Genomic DNA, 27,981 nt, shown 5'->3' with positions numbered 1-27,981 from the left:
TAAAATATGAGTTGTTTGAAAATTAGTAAGGGTGCATAACTTACCAGTTTGAAGACTGAAGACATCCTCTTGTACTGTAAAGCTTCTTAGTTTCTTCTTTTCTTTTTTCCTCTTCCTTTTAGTGGGTCACTACATTTAAAAAAATAATTGGAGAGTTAACTTCCAGTGTTCTTAAACAAGTACAAAAAATACACAGTACAGATAAAAATTTTCTTTCTGTAATATTAACTTGAGATACAGCACTATAATTCACAGAAATATTAATTAAAATAAGGTGACTGCAACTTATAAATATGGCTATATAGTTAATCAGCCTGAAAAAAAAACCTATATGATGGTGTTTATCATGGAAAGAGCGTGTTTTAGAATGAGCCTCACAAGGATGCATAGACGTGGCAATCCTTCAACAAGATTTTAATTATGAAATCCTCTGAGCAAGACTATCATTTTCAATGCACTTGTACTACTGAAATTGTTTAGAAACCACTGAAAGAAGGGACTCCAATCAAGTTGTATTTGCTCTTCTATTGCTTAAATTCTTTCAGTTTGATAATGGACTTCTCTTTTTTGATCCAGACTGTGGCTCCCAAATAAAGTACTAAATTTTAATCAACATGCTTTGTACTGTAACTGACATAGTCGTGTGGGTGGCGTGTCTATTGGTGAAGGCTCTAACCGCAGTCACAAAGTTGGAGGACAGGAGGAGAAGAAAAAACAACGATAAATATGCTTTGTTGTTGTTGTTGTTTTTCTTAAAAAAAAATCTCATTTTAGTTATCTGGAGCATGCTAGAAGCCCTTTACCCTGCTATAGAGTTTCAGATGGTACTCAATAGGCTACAAATATGATTCAATGTGACTTCCATATACACTTTCAAAACAACTGAATGAATCACAAGTCTGTTTGAAACATAGTTAGTTAACTGTAAAAGCAGTAAAAAAGTAGATTAATTTTCTGAGTGTAGTAAGATTCCAATCCTTTTTTCACTTTATTTTGTTCTTCATAACTCAGATTCCTTTAAAAAAAAAAAAAGGTTAATGGAGCTTTTTCCCAGTAAGACCTTTTTATTCCTATCCTATGTTAGCTAAACAGCTGTTCAAACAACTCACATACACATTTCTTCTTGGGGGATTACACTAACTCAATTCTCCCCCTTGAAGATATGTGCTCCTACACAACAGAGTGTACTTGCAACATAAACACACTCCAGTGATAGCCTATGCTGCTGCTTATATCCATAAAATTACATACGCTCTTAAGGGCTTTGATGAAGAATTCCAAAAGTTCAATTTCCTTTGAGGCCGGAGAAAGCCAAGTGTTACTCATCTTTAACTTCAGAATACCTAATAAAGTCAGCATGTCCACAGCGGCAAATTGGTGGAAAAGAGTTGCAGGTGGTAGCAGAAGCTATTTCAGCTGAAGTAGAATTCTCCGTATATTCAATTCATTGATAAGACTAGTAGCATCAAATGGTTGAACTTCTCTCATAATCCCACAGTGTCTTCTTTCACTCTTAATATCCAACAACTCTATTAGTGGGTACTGAAATTTCTCAACTCAGTTTAGTCAGGTAGTTATTAAAAAAGAAAAAAAAAAGGAACCTAAGGTGAACAGCCTGAACAGACCTACAGAGAACCAAAATGTCGAAAAGTTTTTCAGAAAACAGAAAAACAGTGTTAGGATAATGCAGCAGTTCTATTCCTTGTTCTTTTGTCTGCCTTTGCATACAGTAGCCTGCATGGGCTTGAGTGGTTAAAAATTTCTTTCACTAACGTTAAAATCTCCTTCAATAATATTTGTTCCATGGCCTAGACCATTATTTTGCCTATGGTTGCATGCTATTCCAGTGATCTGGTGACTATTAAACTGATGTGAGTGACTTTAAATTAGAGCAGCTCCAAGAGTCCTTCACTAACACATAGAGATCACTTGGCTAGGGCTCCCTTTTCTTGCCTCCTTCTCACGGTTATTCTGCAAATACGAAAATGCAGCACAGCAGCGACAGTCAGCTGAAGCTATTTCCTACCGCTGTGGTCCTTTCACATCACTGCAGTGGCAGAGGGGTGCTAAAGGTAGGTAAGATTCAACTGGTAAGCTTCGCACTGGCAGCAATGTGTGGAAAATACGGTCTCTTAAGAGATATTCTTACAGGAGTTTCTTTCTAAGCTTAAATTGAAGCAGCTGAATGATATTTTTCTCCTTATTTGAGGGAATTGCTGTCACTTTTGTGAGCAGCACAATGTTTAAAATGGCACATATAGTCCTCACATATCTGAAACTGTAAAAACACTAGGGAAAAATATTTTTTGAGATGGATAAATGCATATATAATAACGATGAGAACATACACTGTAAGTGTAAGGAGGCAACCCCGATAACTAATAAATATTGGCAGAATTAAATAATTGAGAATAACAGTTACATTGGGTTAAATTAATAAACTGTATTGCTTAAGTTCCCTCCCCCATTCTTTCAGCTATGGATACATATTTACAGCTTAAGTTGGACTGCGTGGCTGAAAACTGTTTTCAAAGCAACTCACAAGCCCTAATTAACTCTCACAAAACCCCCGTGAGACAGCAGGTGAGTTAGGGTTCCCCTCCACATCTTCTGAGGCCTAAGCCCAAACTTAATATATTAGACCACACTGCTGCCTGAGCAAATCAATTAATCCACCTGCTTCTGCATTTTCTCACAGCAATCCTGTAAACATACAGTGGTATTGGCCTCTTTTCAAAGCTCAAATACCCCAAGGAGCTGGTCAATCATTCTCCTATCATTTCATTCAATTTGTGCAACAGATTACCCATAGTCTGCATAATTACAGTTGTTGTTTTGAACTCTAATTTCTCTTGGCTGGAAAACTTATCATATGTCTACTGGGATATGAGGTCACTTCAACACTTCTCCCTCGGATATCAGATGGAAATGGCATTACATTTTGTAACACTGCAGTATCCAACAGTGCAGTGAAGGTTACTGCTCTTTGTTGAGAAAAGAGACCTGAAGAAAAGTTTTGAATGTTTAGCACCTCAGAGAAAATTACTCAGTTAGTCCTGGGGGTTTAGCATGCAATATACTGTCTTTTTCAGTGGAAATCTCCTTTGCATCCATGCTTGGTGTTTTGTGCAAAATGTCTAATGCAAACCCCCTGTGCACATAAAAGGGCTTTTGTTATTGTATCTCTAGCTGAACCACAACTGAAGTATTCACTTGCCATGACTGAATTTTCCTGTATGTGGAGGAACATAATGAAAAAAACGACAGATTATGTCTGGCATGCAGGAAAGAGCTTCTATCAGTAAAAATGCTTCTCAACCATATTTTACATCCTAATATGCCTTACTTTAATATTTATGACAGCTAGATTAATCTACATCTAAGAGGCCGCTACTGAATGACTCCTTTTATTTCACATTTCTCTTGATTTTCATGCATTTGGTTATTCGCCATAATATTTGGAGGTACACTGTGATGTGTTTGTCAGTGTTAAGTGGTTTGCCTTATCTATAGGAAGCGCAGTGAATATTGTTGAAGAGGTTTATAAAGTTAAGATAGGTTTTGTCCTTCACAACACATGTACAATTCTCATGAGCTAAAGGCTCCAGTGGATTCTTTAACTGTAAATGGCACAAAAACTATTTGAAGGCCATATCATTCTCAAAAAAGTGCATGCAATCCTGCTGTCACAAATCTCTGTGCTTCCTTGTGCCATATTTCCATCCTGCTTCTTGTCACCACAACTTATCTGATCATGTATAAAATTAGACTGTTGGGTATTTTGGGAAGGAAACTTGATTTTTATATCCCTTTAAGTTCAAAATTGTCCTCATTAATCTAACTTCTTTCTATTTGAAAAAAAAAAAGGCCTATTCTATTTTTCCTATTAGTTTTTAGATAAAAATAGCATTCAATATGTATGTATAGATATCTTTATAACATTTATTGACAATATTTTAAAGTTATCTTTCCTGAAACCTTAGTCTCATGATTTCCTTTTACTAGAAAAATATTACTGTAACAAAATTGTTGATATAAAGATTTCAAAGATCTTTTTATCACAAAACATTGTAAAATTATTCTGTACTGAAAAATTTAAATGAAAATAATGTTGAAAGTGTCTAGCTTTCGTAGCTATTAAGCAGTTGTAGTCAATTGCTATAATCTGAGTACTACAAACAATAATAAGCAATTTACCAAAAAGTTTATTTAAATGGCGTACAAGTTTACAAAATAATCAAAAGTGACTTAAGAATAAAGCTTTACGTCACCAAGCCCGATATGAAAAAAACAAACAATGTAAAAAGAGGCCTATAGATGGCATAAAAACGCTGGGAAGGATTAAAGATACTGCTCTAGAAGCTACGAAAGAGTTATTTACATAAGGTGCTTGGAGGTATAAACGAAGCTAAAAGGGAGAGCAAGTAATTTAGAGTGTTTCTGCCTTCTAAGTAGAACTTGAAAAACATGACACAGTTACAAGAGCAGAAAGGTAGCTGTGTGCATATGGCACTGCATCCCCCTGCTAACAATGTAGGCTGAATTGCTTGCCCTCTGGTTGTCTTCTGATGTGACCTTCATTAGGTCTCTCATATATTAATAGTACTTCAAGAGTCTCTCAGCTGTAACTCATGTGCAGTATGGTAGGGAAATCTCTTTAGAAGTCAATCCATGGTAAAGGGAAAGCACGACTATGGAACTTGGAAAAGAAAGGACTCTCAAAGGGATGTTTGATAGGGAAGAAAATCTGGGAAAAGTTCTGTGCACATTAAAGTGATCATAACCATTATGCAGAAAAATCAAAGCTGTTTTTCCCTGCTTTGATAATAGTTTAAATGTAAAGCACAACAACATAAATAGAGCAACTTTCCCAGGAGCTTCAATATGTATGCTTAAGGATAAGCTCAGCACAGATTTGCTGCAACAAAATACTCTTTCTCTCTACCTCCAGCAGGCATGGATATTCATACCTCCAGAAAAGAATTATCAAAACCTAAGCGATACGCTTTAAGAATAGGAAATGGAAGAACATTAGGAAACCTCTTGCTGAGAGCCAAGCTTCTTTGTTGTTGCGAAATGAAGTCACCATGCTGGCTTCAATAAAGCTAGACTAATTTATAGCCTCTGCATAACTAGCGCACAGTCAGTTTGTTTTCTGCTCTTTTATTTGTAAATACATTTAGACTGTGCCATGAGTTAAGTGAAGTATAGAAATTTTATCCCTTTTTTCCCTTCTTACTTTAATTCCTTCTAGCTATGTCATCTTGATTTGAAACTGGTGTGGTAAGAAGAGAAGTCCCTCCTACGAGGAAAGCAGAACATTCTTAATACACAAAAGCACACAGTAAAAGAAGAACATAGACAGTTAGGTGGATGTTTTGAAGAAATGTATATCTCAGTTAAAAGGATTGGTGCTAGGTCTTGAAGTCAATGACAAGCAGATGGATCTCAGTGCCTGCTCAGACTTCCAGGGAAGTTGTAATGAAGAAGCTGCCTGCACAGGCTTCCTGTCATCTTCTTCAGACAGGCCAGGCACTTCTGATAAGATCCATAAAGGAACTGAAGTAAGACTTAAGTCTCTAGCTTCCATTTTATTTACCCAGTGAAAAAAACCCAAATCCTATCTCCCATGACATCTCATCCCAGATGCTCTCTGAAAGCCACTAGACACTTTTCTAGCACTGCAGCTTTCTATGCATGTTAAAGTCTGTTTAAAGACGTACTTCATTCTGATATTGATTGCTTAGTCCTTGACAAGGAGCCAGAAACCATGACCTCTAGATTATGCACATGGCAGGGTTTACTCACAGTAAGACCAATAGATCTGGAGTACTGGTAACCTGATTTCCAAAGAATATTCATTAATGGATTAGCCAACACACAACACTAGAAAATCAGAGATTCTGACCTGATTTTCACTGGGTAAGCAGATAGAAAACTATAATAGGTGCTAAAATCTAGCTGGTTCTGTGAAATATTTCATTTCTGACCAAGAAGCATTTTTGACTGAAATTTTCTTTACCACAGATTTTCTGATCAGCTCTGTCTTCCACCAGTTCTGTTTTCCAAAGGTTCTTAACACCCCAGCTTTTTTTCTATATTTCAGTAGTTAAATCCCTTTCAAAATTATAACAAATGTAATGCACTATTGCAATACCAAGAATCCCCTCTGACAAAACACACCACTCAGTTTCACACCGGCCTTTTTTTTTTTCCCGCCATTGGCAGCCACTATAAGACTGACAGCGCTAGAGACCGTGTCTGAGGCTTTTTGAACGTGCAGAGGTGATGACTGGGGGATGAAGGGAATCTGTATAAAATGCGCTGAGCATCTCAAATCATTGACAGTAACTCTGCCTTTACAAGTGGACCTTTAGATCCTGAAAAGCATAACTCACAAGGTAAGACTGATACAGGCTGTAAATCTTTATCAGTGACTATTCTGTCTGCTTTCCTTTAGATCTATGAATCACAAAAGCCAGAAGATTTGGGATGAGAGAAGTTAGCTCAACAAGTCACTGCTTTTCTTACGTTTTAATGCAGCATCAGCTATATCTCAAACAGTCTTGTCAGATCGTTGTCTAACATCTCTGTAATAACTTCTGAAAAACAGGGACTCCCAACTCTCCAGGCAATCTGTTACAGTGCTTCTCTATCCTTATCCTTTAAAAGTTTTTATTAATGGCTAATCTGAATCTCTTTTGCTGCAGTTTAAGTCCATGACTACTTTTCTCAGTGGACAGGCAGAAGAGTTTATTCCCCTCCTTTTCAGGCAGCTTTTTACTGTTCAAATCTCTTACTAGGTCCAACCCTTCAGCTCCTTTTCTCTGGTCTAAACACACAACCATTAAGAACTTCCTTAATATTATGTATATTATACTATAGCCATTAGTGTGGTGCATATTTTAAAGAGAGAGAATCTCCTCAATTATTGATTTATAACAGAACAGCAATCCAAGCTGGTCTCAGCAGTTTTTATGAGTAAAATAAACTACTAAAACCAGTTATTCCTTCAGGATGTTAACCTGCCTTAATACATCCACAAGATGTATATCAGAGTAGCTATCCTCACTGGCAGCTCCTCTGTCAGGATGTGTCTTGGTGGACAGTGCACACGTTCATGCGCCTACTCCACCGGCGCTCAAGGCGGTCTCACGGAGCCGCAACGGCTCGTTATTGGGGGCTCGGCTGAGCGTCGCGCGCAGCCGCCGATGCACAGCTTCACTTTGCAACCGGCTTGCGTCAGCTAGGCTCAGCGCAGCGACAAAATGGCTGCACTTGTGCATACAGATATCCCCTCCCCCTTCCCTGAAAATAAATATTCGGGGGTAGCATCTACATCTCTATAGCCTGCAGCCAGGCTGAAACTCACTCCTCCCTGGGGCTGCAGGATGCTGTTATAATGCAGACAGCCAAGCACTGGCACAAGGTCTCACAGTACAAACAGTCGTACACACAACTACTATGTAGCCTGTGCACAGCCACATACTTGCCCATAGGTCCTGCTTCCACCTGGTGTATTATGCAGCTGTAGGTTCAGGAATGTGCCAGGGACAAGGCAAAAGCGGGAGGGAGACAGGTGAGTCATCACACTGAGTCAGATGCAGCATTATTTTACCTTCAAGCTATGCATTCTCACACAGTCATTGGATTGACTCATTAATGTAAATTAATTGGAAATTAGGATCCCAAAATACTATGATGAAAGGAAAAGCCACCTTAAAAAGAAAACTACCTTTGAAATCATATTTCTTTATATTGCTGTGCTCGTGCGCGTCACTGCAGAAGAAAATCTCCTTTTACTTTCATATAAAGCTTTTGAAATGTCCAATGTACTTTTTGTTGCATAATGTTTAATAATTTATAGTTATTAATCTCAAATGTTTCATGACTTGTTGTGGTACATTATATGAGGGTAGGGAACTCTACTAATTTCTGAAGTGTACAGTATCCTGAAATACACTTGAAATTTTGGAAGACCAGTGCAGCAAGTATGATATAGATAAGAAGCAAGACCAATTTTAGAAATTGTCATGGGTTCCATCATCTCTCATATAACTAGAAATGCTCACTCTAGCTGTAAAAGTGTTCTTTCATGTTGAGAAAAGTCTTCAGAAGACAGGCTTTAACTTTGCTGTTTCTCCGTCTATTGGCACCAGATGGCAGTGTGATATACAACTGCTGTATTCACCCCAATTAATCCTGATTTAAGTGGAAAAAAAATCTTCATTAATCAGCTTGGTTACTATAGCTATGTGATTAAAAGGCTTACTAACCTCTTGCGCACTTTCAGTCTTGCAAATAGGCAGGCTGTCATCACACCAGAAACTCCCTCAGTCTTTTTGCTGTCAGTGTTCAAGGTATAGTTCAGAAATCTTTAGCACTAGCTTAGTTCATCCCTTTTAGTCTCACCTGCCTTTGTCAGTGAGTAAGTGATTTTGGATAAAGGAGGGGAGAGATGGCAGACTCAGATATACTTTACTTGCTGTGGGACCACAATTCACAGCTGTGAATGAATGAGTAGCTTGAAGGGGTCCAATCATTCTTGCTGTTTTTTCCAGTTTATGCGCTATTCTGTTCATAGTATTAAAGCACTGTGGAATGGTTTGACCTGGCCAACAAGTGAAGTGATCAACAACTGCCTCTAAACCAGAGTAAAGGTAACACTACAATATTTTCTTTTCCACTGTCTGATTTTACATCTCCAAAGTTATAGCTGATCAAAATGATAGAGCCTTGCCTTACAGATCCTTCTCTTCTCCCCTCTGAGTGTTTCTGAATGTTAAATAAAAGTTTAAATTACATTTTTTCAGGACTCTATTGGTTACATTGGCGTTTTTTAGGACCTGCTGCTTATTAGATCAGTGGCTGGAAGCATGTCCCTATACATCGTTCAGAAGATCAAGGTTCCTTTAAAAGGACGAGGTAGAAGTCTTGAGAGAAAGGAATCACAAGGGCATATTTAACTAGATGTCTGTTGAAATATAACCCGGAAAGTCTGAGAAGAAGTGAGACTTTCAAATAATGCTACCAAGCCAGGAAATGCTTTAGGGATAGCAAGAACACTTTTCAACCAGAAATTCTCTTTTTCAGCTACAAGAGAAGCCCTGGAAAAGCATCAGGATGTCTATGTTGCAAGCAGAACTGAAAAGACAGAAAACAGTTACCAATTTTGTGTTAGGTAGGATACAGTTTTCTGAGTTCTGATGGTGGCATGAGAAGCAGAGAAGGGCTTCTACTGCCTAAACAGACCTTTACAAAGGTCAAGCATACAGTTGGCTTTCTTGTTTGTGGTGAAGCTTTGAATATGCCTCAAAGAATAAGCATCCCCTCTTCTGAGGCACAAAAAAATGATAGAGGAGCTATTTGAAGAGCCATCTATTTCTAAGCTATGAACTATTGATTTTAGGGTTTTTTAATTCTTGACATAATTAATCTTTTAATAATTACAGATTACTGTAGAAGACAAATATTGATTTCATGTACAAAATAGTCTATAAGAAGATTTATGGCCCAAACCTCTGTACATACTGATGTGTCAAGCACTATCAGCTAACGATGTTAAAAGACGACATGTTATAGCAGGGCACAGCTTTTACTCTAACGTCTTCAAACAGCACATAAAGCAAACTCCTGGAATAGCATATTAGCATAGCTTCGCTGAAGTCAATTTGTATCTGTTCACACTAGCCAATGTTCTAAGCCACTGTCGTGCAAATGACTTTTTTCCCCTTTTACGGCTAAGTGTAGAGTAATTTGTTCACCAGCTAGTAAGGGAGGAGAATGAAGAGGGCAAATGGGATGATGTGCTATTGGGCACTGGAGGAGGTATGGACCATGCAGTCTGAGAGCTCTAGCATTCCTCCATTTCCAGAAAAAACCCACAGCCTTGGGTCTTCACTACTTTGACAGCTATCCAGAACCTCCCACTGTGACTTAGCAGCAAGGATGAAAATGCTCTGCTGATCCTTCCTTCCCCCTTTGCCAGGTGAAGCTGGCATAGGGTCATGTTAACTGCTTTCTAAAGGAATTCTCTTCATAAGGCATAATGTTCCTGATGACTCTGCCAAGTTTTCATGCAACATTGCATGGCAGAGACTCAGAAAAATGATTACACAGAGTAATAAATGGGTATCATGTTCTCTGTTACTTTCATTTTTACTTATAGACAGCCAAAATTTTTGGAGGTCATTTTCAGATGGAACGAGCAAAATAAAATCGCCATATGTGGGTAGCATTCATTTCCAGGCTAACACTTAAAGTCTTTAAAAAAATGAAAAATACAGTATTACACTAATTTTTTTTTTTAAGTATTAGTTTGATACCATTGAAACACACTTATATGAAGCCACTTTGAAGATACTGTTTAAGGTCTTTTTTTGCTTTGTTTTTTTTTTTTTTTTGATTTGGAACGGAAGACTTCAGCAGGAGAGTTTTGCTCCAGTGAAGCTCACAGATTTTCACCAAAATAGGTTCTCACATGCCAGATATTAATAAATCTAACCCAGGTGTGTATGTGCATTAACCTGATTTATCTGTGTGAGATACAGGAGCAGTGGAGCAGGAAAGGAAGATGCAACTGAAAAGGCTGATTCTCTACCCCTGCCAAGAAACACACGTCCTGCTCTTCTCTATGTCATTCTAGCTTTAGAAAAGAGGATAAAATATAATGTTTGTCTATAACATATGCAAGAAATCTTACTGTGCTTCCACTGATTTCTTGCACCTGCTTCTCATATAGCACTTTTATTCCCCAGGATAATTTATTGTTCTTCATCAGCTTCTAACTGCATGTACACAATTAGCAAAGAAACAAGTTCGTTTATGTTGATCCAGGAAAGTCTCTGTCTGAAATCCAGTCCCTGGCAGAGCTTCTGTACTAAGTTAAAAAACAATTTTAATTTCAATCTATTTTTACCACTTCAGATAAAAAGAAAGCAGTAATGTTTGAATACCTGCTGTAGAAGCCGATTCAAAGTGGTTCTGCAGGTTCTTAATTTTCATAAACTGTTACAACAGAGTTTAACAGAAGTTCCTCAGACTGCATTACCAGTATTTTTCGGCTGAGAGAAGGGCACTTAAAATCAGGAAAAAAAAAGTGATTCCCTAAATATTGAAACACACGCTGTTTATTTATATATTTTATATATAAGAAATCCTTTAGTATATCTTTTAAAATATCTTCTACTTCATGCTGGTTATCTGTATTTATTAGGCCATATTTTTCAACGTGAGAAGAGGAGCTGCTGTGATTGAGATTAAATTAGATTACAGGTAGAGACTTCATAATGGAGACAGGCATACACTTTTATTGCGTTAGTGTGATTGCCTATTACTTGTATGACAATGTTAAGTATTACTGTAGTCCTGTCAGAAGCCGGAGCCTTTCTTCATAAGACACTATATAGTGAAAAGATACTGCTTTTGCACAGCAAGCATCCTAGTAACCTTTTCTTTCCGAGCATAGATAAGTGCACTTGGGAGAAGTCCTATTGGTTGCAGGTCTCCAAGATTTCTGCCCAAATTATTTATAATACCACTTCATATTGCCAAATGAAATTTCTCCCTGCAACTATGATACTGCAGCATATGAATCCTGTGTGACAGCAACACATTCAGCTGCTCAAATAATAGGGCTATTCCCATCCTCTAACATGTTGGCAGCTATTGTCTTAACTACACGTGACTCCTGCAGCATTTAATTACCTTCCCTAAAACTCAGAGCGATTCAGAGAAAAAAAAATAGCCTTCGTCCACATCCGCACGCGTACAGGCTTACAACGCTGCCCCAAATTTGTGAAAGTGGGAGCATGAGACTGTGGGGGTTTTTATGCAGGATTACAGCGTTCCAAGTGATAAATCAAACAGACCTAGCAGAAAACAATACAATGTGAGGTATTTGGAGAATGTAGTATTTTCTGTTCCTGGCTCCATTTGTTCCTCTCGTTGCAAAAAGACTTTGCGAGAAAGGCACAGAGGCCTGGGTGACCTTGTTGGAGAAGACTAGGCAAAGAGGGCATCAGGGACATCAGCTTTGTGTGTCTCACTAAAGTACTGTCACTAAGTCACCTACAATGTTTAGCAGAGGGCCTGCATTTCAGCCTCATTCAGCCTTTCTTGCACATAAGTAGGCAGTAGATAAGCTATGCAGTGGGAGGCTTTGGGGATGGGGAGGGCCATAGGCAAGGGTTGTTGCGGGGAAGGGAAAGGTTGTTTCGCTTTTCAGATTTTTTTTTTTTCCTAGTTAATCAGCTGTATCTTGAGAACCTGTGTCTGGGGGTACTAACAAGGGCCCCCTGCTTCTCACATTTGCTGTATGAGATAAATGAAGAAAGAAGAAAATTACATAAAATTAGAACCCCCAAAAGCAGAAAAAGCAAAAGCGGCAAGGCAAAATCCTGCAGACTACATAACAAAAGGAAGGGAGAAAGAAATGGCAGAAGAGTGAACACTTGTCAAGCTATTTTGCAAGGGCATAGTGGGAGAAGATCTGAGCTGCAATCAACTACCAGCCCTTGAGAGAAGAGAAGAGAAGAAAAAAAAAAAAGAGAGAGATCAAGAAATGATTGATGGTGAGGCACAATCACTTCAGCCGAACCAAGTCTAATAATGCCATCCTGCCGTGCTGTTTGAAAATGGCTGACAACAGCAGCGCCTGTCAGTCTGTTCCTGGGCTCAGGGACTGGGTTTTTTTCTTCTTCCTTTTTTTTTTTTTTAATAAATGATCTCTATAAATAGCCATAGAACAGACATAAAGTAAAATCAGCACCACCAGGCATGCATACCTCCAACTGAGAAAAACACAAACTTCCTAGAAAGGAAGCAAAGGTGCACATTCACTGCAGCATTAAGATCAAACTGTGGGGAAAAAATACAAAAAAAAAATTAACAAAGATGAACCATCCTCAACACATGCAGATAGTTCACCTCTAGGGCTAACACTAGGCAAGATCTCGAGTTTTATCAATCAACGTTGAACAGGTATCAGTGCACAGGTATATAAAGAGATATATAAAATTACTTGGCACTGCCCCAGTTCTGGCCTCCTGTTGTTAAAGGGCATTTCCCAATGGCTGTGTCACCACGGCAAACTCCTAGGCCCACATACAGAATTGGTGCTGTTCTGGGAAAATAGTGTTATATACCACCCTTTCTTCTATTCGTCCCTTTGAGCAACTGGAAGACCTCTGCTAGGTCTTTAAAGAAACATGTGACAGTATGACAGAACGATCCTGGCAACAATGAACGATCAGCTTAGAAAAATGCATGAAAGTTGACATGAATCTGTGTTCTGATGAGCTGGGAATATGGATCCGTGCCGACCCTAGCCAGAATGAATTGACTGTGCACCTCAAAACTGTTGCATTTGCTCTCAGAACATGGCCCATTACCTGTCATGAAAAAAAAACGGAAAACTGCCCAAATCTTTGGCATAATGATTCTTGCTGATGATTTTCTAAGTAGGGCAAAAGAAAGTAGCCAACGTATGAGACAAAGAAAGGCAGTAAAGTTGTTTAAAAAATCGAATGAGCAAGTCTGATACATCCTATGTTCTGCATAAAAATATGAATGCAATCTTAATAACTAAAACCTACACTTTAAAACAGAAATTTTGAACAGGAACTCTTCCTTTTAGCTCTTAATAACTTACCTCCTCTTACTTTTCTCCTATAATCCTCCTTTATAAAATCCTGCTGCCCCATACTTACGCAAAGAGGAGCAATTTCCCTTCGTGTTTCTAATGACCTGCCTTACTAGCAAAGTTTATTCAAATGCAAAATTCCAATAGCTCTAGTTGATGAAAATATTAACATTACATTGAGGATATGAAAACCAGTCACTGTAACCAATTAACAAGGTGATTTATTTTAAACCTTTTTGTTAGACTTTATAATAACATATATAATATGTTTGTGTGTGTATATAACAGACTTTATAATAACATCATCTTTTAAAATAGGAGCTGAAGACTTTATGGAGATTTCTTAGTGAGTACTGCTTAACAAAAGGCTCTTCTGCATGAAATAGAGGTGTCAAATGATAAGAATTAATGAAAGCTGCAGCTGCTTTACATGTTATCAAAATGGTTGTTCTTGCAGTATTGCTCTGTATAATACATTAGTTGGAACTCGGTTTAAGACAAGTTAGAGATTTTCTTTGAAATTTCATCCAAACGAAGAAAAAGCTTTAAGAAGCGACGGTATTAGAAGTCTAACAGAGAATGGTTATCTTTTTCTTGTACTTTTTCATCCTAGCTGCCATTATCTTTTATTACTGTTTGTTCCTCCCAACACATGACTTTTTTTTTTTTTAATTTGCTTCAACGGATTCTCCTAAACTGGTGTAACACAGCAAAAAATTCATTTACATCCACTGAACAGCAATGGTTCACACTTGCTGAAAATTTAGACACTCATTTTGTGAGGAGTCTCGGTACACAAGAAATTGAGTACTTACTCAACTAAAAGCACTGGGCTATTGTGTTTTTCCACTGTTAACGCTTGTTGACTCTAATGAAATCAGTGCTACTACTCTAACCATCTCAGCAATGACTCAAAATTCACCTGGTGAAGAGTACTCTACCTACAATAGCAGCTCACTGTTTGTGTTCAAGTTAGCATAACATAGCATCTTCTGTGAAGGGGATTCAATTTGCCTATAACAAACAAATTGTTTAGACGAGGTAGCATCTCTCTTGAAAGAAAAGGTAATGATGTTAATTCCAGTCAGTGGGCTTCCCGTATGAATCTGTGATAGAACAGATGATTTTCAAAGACTCAGAAGGTAAGTAGATGTTTTGATTCAAAATATTGTTTCAAAAATAAAACAAAAACCCACATACATCTTTAAAGAAAATTATCATTTATATAAATAAGCTGATGTAATCTGATTCTTCTTTACACCTCAACATTTACTGTCTTTCCAGACACCGTCAAGTGGTTGCAAATAAAACTAACTTGATGAGAAATTCTTTAAATCATTCAAAGAAACTACTGATGAAACTTGGTTGGTTTTCAATTATCTTATCACTTGAAAACATTTTATTTTTATTTGAAGTTTGGAAACATTCCACTTTGAGAAGCTTTAAAAATTAATTTGACTCAAAAGGAACATAAAAATTGTCAAATTTAAACTACATCAAACTAAGAGACGTTAGAAAGTCAAATCAAGTATTTTGAAATAATCAACAATAAAGAATTTAATTATCCAAACACTTTAATTATCTTACATCTGTTGGACACTGAACATTCTTTTAATTTTGTTTCTTTTCAGTTATGATTTGGAGGAAAAAAAATCAGAATCTGAGAAACTATTGTGAGACAGGAAATATATTTCCTGCATAATGGAACCACACATAAGTACTGCTTCTAATACACTAAATAAAAAACAGAGAGTAAACTGGCAGATCGTATAGTTTGCTGATTTAAAGCTACACACTCCAAAATGAGCATGGTCCAAAGATATACTACCATATTAAGGACACATGCTAATTAGATATTCATTTTAGATATATTATTCTAGATGGATTAATACATGACCGGTAGCAAAATCTTTACAAGCTTCTGCTTTAAAAAATATATATATCCCGTTATCCTCAAATTTGGCACAAATTATGCACAAATTATTAACCACTTCACTGGGTTACAAGGACTTTAGACTGAGAATGATCAAGTGCTAAAGTATGGACTCCAAGTATTTTTTCTTCTTCTTCTTCTTTTTTTTTTTTTTTTTTTTTTACCATGGATGTATTATACATACAAAAAGGGAGTGAAACTTGTAACCATGTAGCCCTGTAACACAGTATTGCCACTGCTTGTAACCATAAGATTTGCACAGAGTTTGCAAGGGCTCAGGACTGAGGTTTGTTAGGCTTGCTTTGCCTGAACTTTTCTTCACCTGCCAGCAACTTTATTTTGCTTGATTTAACTTTGACAGTATTTTCTCTAATTGACCAGGTACTTAATCTGTATTGCTTTTGCTTATCTTCATGCGGTACCTCCCTAGTTATATGGCACACCATATAGATATGTAGAATGAGATATTTACATCTAATGTAAATTGATGCATTAGATGCATCAATTGTCCAGAGAAACACAAGCCTGGTTCAACAGCCGAGGTCTCAAGAATTAGAGATGCAGGATGTGGCACAGAGGAGCACAGCCATAGGATGGCAAGAGGCGGAGCATGGGCTTGACCCTTGAGACCCTACAGCTATGAACAACTCACCCATGGTCAGTTAAAGAAATGCAAACTGGAGCTGGATGAAGTTGTTTTTACGAGTAACAGAGAGTAAGGAAATAGTATCTAGCATACAAAAAGCCCCTATATATAGTAAATTTGGATGTAACATGGAGCTGCAGATAAATGAAGAAACAGAAAGGTGTAAAAACATGTTAGCAAGCATAAAAATGACCCCAGGTGGATCTTAGGGGTAGAAAAAGAAACCAGCAACAACATCACATTCCTCCCAATGAAGGACTCCGGAAGCTGATGACTTGCGTCATTACCGTTGCCAGCAGTTCTAAGCTGCTGACTTTAAGACCCAGAGGAGCAATAGAAGCATGAGCATAACCCCAAGAAAGGGGGTAGAAACTAAGAAGTCTGTGTGTGTTATAATTTTAATTCTATTATTACTGAGGTTTGTGTATAGAAGTACTCTGAACTGCATTATTATCATTTATTTTTCTGTAATAATTAGATCTGGATCAATAATGATTGAATCAGACTTAAGTTTTCCATTATAGTAACAATAAATTCTTGACTTTTCTTACATGTAAGGCATGCTTCCCCCTTGCCCATAAACAAGATTTTGGGAATAATAAGCTCCCTGTGCTGAATCTGGAATTCAAGCTGTAGCTGACAACTCTGCTACCGTGTAATGCCATAGAGGCTTCTACAATCAGAGTAAAGCTCACAGGAAAGCTGTCCAAAACTGTTCAATAAATCTGCCCTCAAGTATCAACAAGTACCACAAAGCCACGGTGATCACTTCAAAGCTTTCTTATATTCAAAGCCCATTTCACCTGTCTTCTTCAAACCCAGGCAACATGTTTTACCCTTAAAAATAGAAGCAAATCATCAAAACCCCAAAGTAAAGGATTCCCCTTTCTTCATAATCCTTTCTTAGAGAAGACAAGAGAAGAAATAAACCACAAGAAAATTATGCCAGGCACAGAACACTGTCAGAAATACCCTGTGATCCTGAGGTAACTAAAGTGGTAAAGAACAATAGGGAACAGACCATTGCAGTCACTTCTGCTGGTGGTAAGACAAGCTAAAAAGGATTAGTGCTTATGAGCTGCAAATCTGAGCTGGAATTGCATTAGGTTTGGGCACCTACGCCAGAAAACTGTAAGAGTATTTCCCGTTACGTGTTAGCCCTTTGTACCAGAAACTGAAACTTGGGAGTGCGGGTGGCAGACACCTATTTAAGCAGCACAGAATTAAAAGACAGACAGTTCTTTAAGGCTTTAGTCCAGATTTAAATGTGCGTATATGTAGGATGAATTTAGCTCTGCAGTTTGTCTCATCTATAAGCCCTAATCTTGCATACCTCTCGGGTGACATTATTCACATCTTAAAGTTAAGCAGGCAATTAAGTGCTTCACTGGACAGGAGCTCAACTTTGTCATCAGCCTGGATCCCATCCTGGGCTTCAGAAACCAAGGGCACATGGATGCACGGTTTTCATTCAGAGGGAACTCTCAGATGTCACCTAAAGAAAGGTGGATGTGGAAACAGGGAAGAAATTTGGTTAGAAATTATAAAAGGTTAGATATTATTTCATTAAAATAATTAATTTTATTTCATCTGGTTTATTTTATGTCTTTAAGTAAAACTGATTACAAAGGGAACTGAAAACCTCATTATCTGTGAGGCAGTTGTGTTTATTGCATGCTATTACTACAAGAGACTGAGGCATATGTGATATATGATAATTTATTTAAAAAAGTCAAATTCCCAAGGCAAGTGAGTGAGGTAGAGAGCAAAGAAAGATCTCAAGCAGAGCTGTCTAATAGGACTGCCTATCAGCTTGAGTCTTTTCTCACAGTAACTCCAAATTTAGGTAACCCAGCCAGTTCCCTGGCTCTTTATTTTCACACACATTATAAACTGCTCATTTGAATCACTTCCATCACCAAGACAAAGTTAAGCAAAGCCACGTTATAGCCTGTATCACCTATCAAAAGTAGACACCTTTCCTGAGAGTGCTTAATGGAGAAAAAAAATCCTGTTTGCCAAAGTGTATTTAAAAGAGTAGAAACACCTTTGTTCACCCCTCAATAGCAACTGGCTCTCTGCACGCTGCAGGTGCACACCTTGGCTCGGAGCTGGCTCTTGCATGCTGTCAGGAACACGCTCATGAGCCAAATAAAGTTACTTGCCAAGTTGGCATGCCGAAGGCAAGCGTGGCTCTTTGTTCCCTGTGTTTGTCACAGTGACAGCTGCGCGCTGTTGCAGTCACAAGGGCCTGGCACAAGAGGAAAACAACAGCCTCCTGCTAGAGGCCAAAGTGTTTTGTGCAAACTAGCACTGCCACCAGCAGTCAAAAGAAAAGGGCTTGCCCTCAGTTCAGGTAGAAGCTAACCACGTATACAAATGAGTTAAGATTTATCAGCAAATCTGTTCCTAGTACATGAAACTCAGGCCCTCAAACAATTTAAATAATTCTCCTTCTGCATATGCAATACTGATTAAAATCAGTATTAAGAGCTAATATAAGATAGTAAGAATAAGAAGAATGAAGAGAGTCATGCTGGGCACCTAACTCGCATCTAGATGAGTTAGTAGTAACTCCTCAGTGGGACATACACTGGCCAGAGGGAAGCACTGAACACCTGTATAGAGGGACTATGTATTATGTTTGCAATGAAATGACCTTTTGTATCCCCCTGTATTACTTAATTCAGTGTAATTTTTTCATTGATTTCAGCAGGATTGAAACGGGATCCAAACTAGCTGCCACTGATGTTAACAGGAAGTTTTGCACACTCCCAGAGCACAAAAAAAGATTTTTTTTTTCCTCTGAGGACCAAGCAGTGAGTCCATAAAAAAATCTTTGGCATCAAAGCCCAGCCTAGTGTCCTTTACCCTAGCACTTAGGTATTTTAGGAACCCTCCATTTTTTATTCACAGCTATAACTCCACTACTGCCTTACTCTAGGTATTCCCTCAGCCTGTGTGCACTTAAATTTTGGCCTCAATTCACACCTCATTTCCAGGGAGTTAACCTCCCCATCCCAACCCCAGCCCCAAATTTCCTGTGAAGTCTGCTAGACTCAACATTTTAGGCCTATATGGGTTAATAACTCTCTTCAAGATACGGCTGTCTCATGCAAAAGAAGGAATTCAAGATGCATTACGAAAAAAAGCTGTATTCAGACCAGGCCTCGCAGTGAGAAGAGGAGACTTGAAACTACACGACTTTTTAAGAGAACAATTAATGATTCAGTGGACTGAGAGGGTCAGAGACACATGAAAGATCTTGATTATCTAGTCTTGTGACAGGACATTCACCAGGGAGCTGAGCTGCACTCCTTGCTCCAATAAATTTTCAGTTATTATACATTAAATAGCCCTTGGCTAATACAGTAGGTAGTCATTCAGGCAAGATCTGAACACCTTCTCACATGAGTGCTATAATCACAAGGCTTCAAAGTCATGACCCTTTTCACATTTTTTTATCCAGGCCGATGACCTTAAGTGACTTAAAGTATACTGTACATGGAGGAGGATGTGCCAGCACCCTCTGGAGCATCAAAGTTCAGGGCTTTTTTCCCATTATCCTTCTGCTAGTCGATAAGATTCAAACTAATGATAAAAGTCCCATCATATACAGAAAATGTGATGCTCCTGCATAGCAAGGCTTCAACAGCAGAAGAGCACATTGCTCTGTAGGCTTTCTGGAAGCCTACAGCTCTTTGCATAGCCGATACTGAAATAACTGTCTAGTACAGACTGACATAGCGGATGTCCCTAAAGTGTCAGATTGCTCAGAATTAGCTTTACCATGAAAATGTGTGTTTAGAAAACAGTTATAATAATGAAAACAAAGTTAGAAACATATGATTAAGATTTAAACTTTATAAACTTTCAGTTTCCTACTCTAGCATCTTGGTTTGTTTGTGAGACTGAACTACTAACTCGAGAAGTTACCCCAAGTTGGTATTTCCTGGATATTTTTAAGATATTTCCTGCTGTCACCTTTAGAGATTACTACACCACAGAGCCATCCTGGGTGATATGATCCTCACCCTTTTATCCCAAGAGGGAATGACCTGCCCCAACTCATTTCCCTTCCCAAGAAAGAGGGAAAAGCAGCCCTACAGTTGGACAATGATGCAACACATGGTATTGAGGGGTTTCTGTTATTTCCTTCTTTCTCCCCTCTCATCCTCAAGAACTTTTATTTAACATTCCATTTTGTACCCTACTTAGACTCATCCTGGTATCTGGCCTGAAGTTGTCTTCCACCACCTATAGTCCATATAAAATACAGTAGTATAGTTTTACAAATTAGATATTATGAGAAATTGTGATTTGCTAGCTTCTTTCAAGATTTTTCATGCTTAGCTTCTGAGGAACTTTACATAAAGACTAAAAAGACTGATTTGAGAATGGATTTGCCAAACCTACCCACTTTGTTAGATGTGGGGGAATCTGTCTGGGCCTGCCAAAAAATGGGTTTCACAGAAAGAAGTAAAGATGTTTTCACCTGTAGTTTGGGGTTGAACAATCTGTAGGAGCAACAGTGATAGAGTTTTATTCTGTTCCTAGACAGAGGAGGGTAATAAGCAGTAATGCATTCATTATAACCAAATGCTCTAACACTCAAACTGTTCCATAAAAAAAGTGGTTGCATTACAAGTGAGAAGACAAAAATACATATACATCCTTTAGGAATTAAGACAAGCAAACTTTATTTCCTGGTCAGAATTTAAGGTCTGGTCCCAAAAATGGACAGCAGCACTCCTTTAAGACTACAAGAGAGCCAGCACGACATCGCAGGAAGAAATACAATTTAAGACATACTCCTTTTCACAAGATTTCTTGTTGACCATGCCCTATAATCAGTGTGCTACCACTCATGCATCCTACTCTGATCCAAAATATGACACAGCATACGCAGTACCTCACTCAAGGCCATGATAGAAGCTACCTAAGAGTTAGACGCTACCAGAAAAGTTTGTGAAACGCCTAAGTTTCTGTGAATTTATCTCCAACCGTTCAGTTGCTATGATGAGACAGTAAATCAGGGCTCATGAGCTATTCCCTGTGTTTATAAGTAGCCACCACCAGGAGCACTTGCCTCTCTAATTAATAAAAAAAATTAAAAAGAGCAAATAGTAAAGAGACTCAACCCCACCAGCAGAAGAACAAGTCTACTTTATCCCAAGATACTGCACAAATTTTCATGATTACTTCATCTCTCACTGCCATGTTTGTTCTTATGCAGGGTATAAAAAAATCTCAACCCACTGAATAGTGACTGCACAGAATGACAGAGATCTGCCTTAGACCCAAACCCCAGAAAGTTCTCTTATATTCACTCTCCATCTTTTCAGGGATTTGGATAGCATCACGATCAGTTCTGACACTAGCTCATTCATCCAAATTGTAGTCAGTGATCTGAATCAGTGAATCTCCGCCTTGCTGAGCTAGAGAGCTCTAATCAGCAAATTGCCAAAATATAGGGCTCATTACACCCATATCACTTCTCTTTCTTTGCCTGTGTATTACTGTTAGAACCTGAGAAATCTGAGATGAAAGTTATTATTCATACAATGCTGGCATTTCTAGGTTACAAATATGCATTGTAGAAAAAAGCAAGATAGAGTGGTTGCTTGTTAGTAAAAGTTATTGAGAGTTCACTTCCTCTAGGCAATAGTTCATATCAGCAAGCATTATAACGAAAATATAGGGGGTTAGTCTTCTAGGGGTTTAATCTTCAGTGATCAGGGGAAGTTACTTTAGTCTTATGTCATAAAGAAAATTCGAAAGGTCCCATTAGTACACTTCTTGCGGTTACACTTTATGGCCTGATCATCAATTGCAAGACAGCTTTTAGATTGCTTGCATAACTGATAAGCTTGAAACAGCTTCACTGAATCCCACTACTGAACTGGTGATGAGGTCCCATACAGGCCATGAGGATGAACTGTCCTCCCTCTTCCTTACAGTTTATCAAAAGATTGGGTGGGGAAACACCTGAAGTTTTCAGTTGTGTTCTTTCAGTAGTAGTGCTTTCTACCAGCCCTTCTTTACAATCCCTATATTTGTAGCTCTTCCATGCTGTCCCCTGTACGGCGGGGGATGTCTGCCTGTCCCCCCCACCCCTCACCCCAGCTTGGCTTTGGATCAGCTCTGTACTGCAAGTAAGCCACACAGCAAAGTGATCAGAAATGCTCTGTTTCTTACAATATTGAATGGCAAGCCGACAGCTTTAAGAATATAGCCTATGTACCCTTGCCATTTCTTAAAACATTGTGATATGCAAAAGCCATTTGCGTACCAATTCTACTAGAAAGGATGGAGCTGAGACAGTTAACAGTGGCTGAGGTATGACAAAAAAAATTTTCATTAATATTGATTCCACAGGGCTGAAAATATTTATTGAACTGCCATGGATTCAGACCTTATGGAATGATTTCAAACATTTTCTGTTTAAACTGTATAAGGAATTAGAGGTTCAAACATCTTGGCATTTTAGCTTGAAAAGTTAAAAGTTTAATATTTTTCCATTAAGTCATCTTAATGATGACTTGAAAGTTCAGAGATTCACATGATTCCAAGAGCTGAGGTTTTAAATACAAAAGTGCAGAAAGAAATTCTGCTCCTTTTTCCATAGCTCATTCTTTTTGTTTTAGCATTACTGGCAAATTTGTAATAGTAAATAGCAGCAAAGTGCTTTAACTGCAAGCTTTGGAGATATCTATCAGAAGTTACCAGTGCTTTCTATAGACTGATTGCTATATCTCAGAGCAAGAAGAGCAAAGAAATAAGGCGAATTCTTAATGTCATTGTCTTCAACATATACTTTGAGTTATTGTATGTATATCACATCTTCTGTGCATTTACCCTGATTTAAAAAAACAATTCCTATGTTTTAAGTTTTATAATCATTTTTAGTATCACTATTTGAGAGGAAATTATTTGTGTAAAGGAAATTGACCCCGTTGAAAACAGACCAATTTAAATGCACACTTTTTATATTAAGTTTCTTGTGGCTTATCTACATCAAGAACATGAAAGTGGAATTTTGGCAAAATACTGAATTAGGTCTTACTGCTAAGTTTAAATAATAAAAACTTTGATTAACTATCTGAAATGTTTTAATAAGACTTGACAAGAATCAGAGAAACCTAGAAGAGCAAGAGCTAGCAGAAGTCTTCAAGTTTCATGATTATTGATTCAAATAATAAAAAATTATTTAATTAAAAAAATCAGATAACACTAAGACTCTATAGCATATTAGAAACTTCTACCCCGAACTGAATTCTTGTAAGCTGATCAGTAGTAATGTACTTAAACTTCAGAATGTTTGGGGTTTCAAGATGCACCTAGAAAAAAGAAACCCAAAACCTTTATACTTTAGCCAAACTCCCCTTCAAGTCACAGAATGTGTTAAGGCCTTACATTCTGGCAGAAAAGCAGTTGAATTTACCAGGAGCTAGGGTTTTTAGAACCCTGAAAAAAAAAAAAAATCAAGTCCTTCCTCAATCTTCATAGATTTTAAGAGTATTTCAGAACAGTCTTGTTCTTCCTTCCTCTTCAATTCTTCAGACTTCTGATCCTACTAAATTCCTTCTCCCCCTAGAGGAAAAGAAGCCATAGCGCTGTAACAGTAAGATAGGAAAAATCTCTAGCTATTGTTCTGTTGAGCTACAGAAACCTGTTCATGAACTAATCTGGAAAACAAATTTCTGAATTCCTTGCAAACTGGCCGTTTGGGATTCATTTCTCTGCCAGCTTTCTCTGTAGGCAGAGTTGCTCTGTTTCTAATTATAAAAAAAAAAAAAAAAAGATAGGTGAGTAGTATCCCACTGTTAAGAGTATGCAACAATCACTACTGGGGATGTTACAGATCAAGTGATATTATTTTGTTTTCTGGCTTCACTGGCCAAGTGTTATTTAGGACGGTAATCAACAGCAAATAATGAACCTTTTCATATGCATGGCAATACATGTATTCTTAAAAGCATGGTCATTCATACAAGTGCTCACGAATAGCAGATACAGAGGGTATGAATAGCAAAAGTCTCTGTATTTATAAAAAAAGTCAATCAAACCCCATGGCAACAAAAGCACTATTTGGGATTTGAGCAAATATTCATGAGGATCTCTTGCATCAGTATTCAGCTGGCTATCTTCAGCATTTTTAAGAAACCAGATCTAGTCTTACAGCTTTGTGATCCAATTTGAATAATACCTGGAGACAAAAATAAATCTATCACCACTGTATTCAGAGACACCATCTTTTAACACAGTTTTCTATCAAATAATCTCTGTATAGGTCTACTGTCCAAAATGTAATTAATTAGAATTCTGATGCACTAACACACTATAAAAGAGAGAAAGAAAAAGGAAGGAGGAACAAATCATTGGGAACACAAATAGATAAAAGGAGTTGCTGAGCTGAACCCTCCTCTCCCAAACATATATATATGCACCGCAAACCAAACCACTTAGAAATGCTAGAAAGAAGAAAGATGATGATAATGACATTGCCTGCAGCTTTTTGTTAATGAGAACATCTATCAACTGATCTACATTAGAAATATTTCAGTTATCCATGCAGTGGGTTATTAATGAATAGGTTTAAATAACAGACAAAGGGTGGGACAGAGTAGCTGCATAGCCTTGGCCTCTCCCCTGTAGTGCACTATAATGATGGCAGTAGCAGAAAAACCAAAACCCTCCAGCCTGACCGTAGAATGTCTTCTCTAGTCTCCTGTAATAATTATAATGAACATCTATGAGTGAATGAATGCAAGATACCTTTTTGAAGGTGGACTTCTCAGTGCAAAACTGCATTCAGGCTAAACTCTTGTATTTTCCTACTTCAGCAAAGCACTAATGCACCATATAAAAAGACAACCAGAGCACTTATGTGCTTAAAATTAAACATGCACTTAATGAGGTACCACAAAAGACTGCCTAGGGCATACACTATTTAGCACTTCTCTAGCCCAAATGCTTCCCACAGTGTAGATGTTTTTGCATGTATTTATAGTGACTATGCTACTTAGTAAGTGCCCAGCTTACCTGGAGTCCCTAGTACTGCTACTATACACAGAGAGTGCATGTCTGGGATTTCCAGATTTATGGTAGATGTTGATGAAAACTCCACAGCTGCTGTAAGTCCACACAGAGCTGTCATTGGGAACTGGCATGTTGCACATCAGCTTATCTCTGAAAAGCAAAGCAGTTACACAGGTTCTACACAGCCCCAAAAGCACAAAGCTCAAATAAAGAAAAAACAACAACAATGAAAAGGTGTGATAATTCTAACATAAGTAGAGTCAGCTTGAGAAACTCGGAGGAAGCTAAGTCATCTAATGTATAGGTCTAAGGAGAACCTCTCCAAGGTTCCTCTCCAACCTATCCAAGGCACTCGAAAGTTCCAGCCTAGTTCTACTTAAAAATCCAAAGCGTCCAAATTTGGCAGAGATTAGTTCTGGAAAGCTAGGAAGTGTCTGGAGACAGAACAGTACATGCAGGGAGTCACTATCAGCCAACTTCATAGAGCTAGGTGGATCCATACAATAGCTGGATTCAAACACCAAGCAATGAAGCAATACCTATCCAGCTGTGTATACAATTACAGGGCATAAAATTTAATTGAATTTGCTTAGGAGTGATTTCAGCAAGTGCATTAAAAAATTATGAGCTTACATGGAGACAGCAAGGAAAGTTAGAAGCCATTTTCACTAGTGTTTTGAGCAGTCATGTCCTCCCATCAGTTAGGCAGAGTAACCGTGGCTAGCTTGTGAAAAATAGTCTAACCTAACGTTTTGCTTACTGCACCTCATACATAAATTTCAGGTCCGGTCCTTAGAAAGATAAACTGATATACCATATGCATTCCCATTCATTGAACTTTAGCTGAAGAGCTATCATGGCAAGTGGGTCTGACAAATAAAATGCTACCTCAGCAACTACTGTGGAACTTCATAGAACAAAATAACTGTTTCACCTGTAAAGCAGTACTCCAAGACTTCACTCTTCTAAGGCTGAACATGATATTCTTCATAACAGATTGCCATAAAGGGGAAAGGAAGCTTTTAAGTATTTCCTTGAGGAATGTTACCATTTCAGGATAACTCCTCCACCCAGTTAAGAGGTTTTTTTTGGAAGTATTTGATTAAAGATTTGATTATTTTCAAATAAAAGAGGAGGTTAAGTACTTTCTTTTTTTTTTTTTAAGCAGCTTGTTATTGCACTGAATTCACACTCACTTCATAAGCCTGTCACTACTACTGTTAGTTTTCTGGACATGAGAACTCCCCTTCCTGCCAGCATTGACAACAGTTCAAAAGACTTTGAGGCTGAATGGACTCTGGAACTCCTGGCATCTCAGTTGTATTTCTGGAAATAGCAAAGATAGCAAACACTTCTCAGAGTGATGATTAGTATACAGCTGTCTCCAGAAGCTGCAAACAGCTGGTTCCAATTGATGCAAAGCATAGTCAGCAACATAAGCTCTGCCAGACAACCTTCAAGAATAAATAGGGGCCAAGCAACCACCTTGCAGCACAGAAGGGAATACCAAACCTCGCTTTGAGGTTGAGGATTGCCATGTTTAATGCTACAGAAAAAATAAAGCATAAAATATTCTGGTTTAAAATCTTTAAAGAGATCAGTTGATATTTATTTTGATAACCTTCATTTCTTCCTGGTGATGTCTTCAAACCAATAGATGTTCTTTTAGAAAGCCAGCCTTTCCATTAGGCTTCAAAGTTCAGGTCAGTTCACAAAAATGAGATTCTAGCAAAAGCTATAGAAAATTGGGACTTCCCTATTGACCTTTCCACTCAGATTTGCACAATGCAGCAAAAATTGAGAACAACCCAGTAAAAGAAAAAAGAACACCTTGCCAGCTGTATAGTGTATAATAAAAAGTATATAACAATTTATAATAAGAAAATAAATATGAAAGTCTAATAGAAAAATTTTAAATAATTCTTTGAAAAATAGAAATTCTGTAATCTTCACAGCTAACCTGCAAGATTTTATCATGCTTAAAACTTAAAAGTGACAGTCAACTACAGGAATTCCACTGTGGACTTACATTAGGAACATAACAATAACTATGAAAGACCCTACATAGTTCATTTTATCCAGGTCTTTTAAGGTCAATTCTCTTCGCAGTCTAGCTGTACAGAAAAAGGGAGAAAGGGAGGGGATAAGCAATTAATTCTGGTCCCTTCCTCCTAGAGGGATAAGGTTTCATATGCCAACACAACCACCTTTTATCTATCTTCTTCCAAAAATAGCATAACACTAAGGCTCAGAAAAATCCCACTGAAACCTCCTTTCTGAATATAGCATTTACTTAGCTTTGCAAGCCTCAGATTTTTCAACTCTTATATCACTAAGCTGCTCCCCTATTGTTCTTCATTTCTTAATTTTCGAAAAAATCTTTCATTCTGACTTATTTATTTTAGCACCTTTACCTTTGCTGTTAGATGAAAATTGTTTTTCTTCTTTCCTCCCGACCCAGAGGTATGGCACAACTTCTTATTCCTTGCAAAATTCACACAAAACTTCTGTCTTTACTCCATGTTTCCTGTTATAACTCCCACATGTCAGCACTGCATGCAAGATGGGAGCATTATGACCACTTTGTGATTACTTCTGTGTATTTAGGAAGGGAAAAATACAGTCATCAAATCTTTGCTGAGATACTAGCATATAAGATTGCAGATTGAGGTACAAAAAGCTTTTACGGCAGATTTTCTAGTGTGTGACCCTATCCAG

General features: G+C 37.8%; 1 long non-coding RNA gene across 1 annotated transcript; it reads right to left on the bottom strand.

The window, feature by feature from the left end:
- Positions 1 to 27,751, bottom strand: LOC138066186 (uncharacterized). Its single transcript, XR_011139428.1, has 4 exons — positions 27,678 to 27,751; positions 25,267 to 25,413; positions 17,555 to 17,716; positions 1 to 129 (listed from the first exon to the last, which is right to left on the bottom strand). It is a non-coding gene; the product is annotated as an uncharacterized lncRNA (long non-coding RNA).
- Positions 27,752 to 27,981: the final 230 nt, after the last annotated feature.

This window comes from Struthio camelus, chromosome 2, assembly GCF_040807025.1.
Source record: "Struthio camelus isolate bStrCam1 chromosome 2, bStrCam1.hap1, whole genome shotgun sequence".
Lineage (NCBI taxonomy): Eukaryota > Metazoa > Chordata > Aves > Struthioniformes > Struthionidae > Struthio > Struthio camelus.
This window is presented reverse-complemented; position numbering and strand designations above follow the sequence as displayed.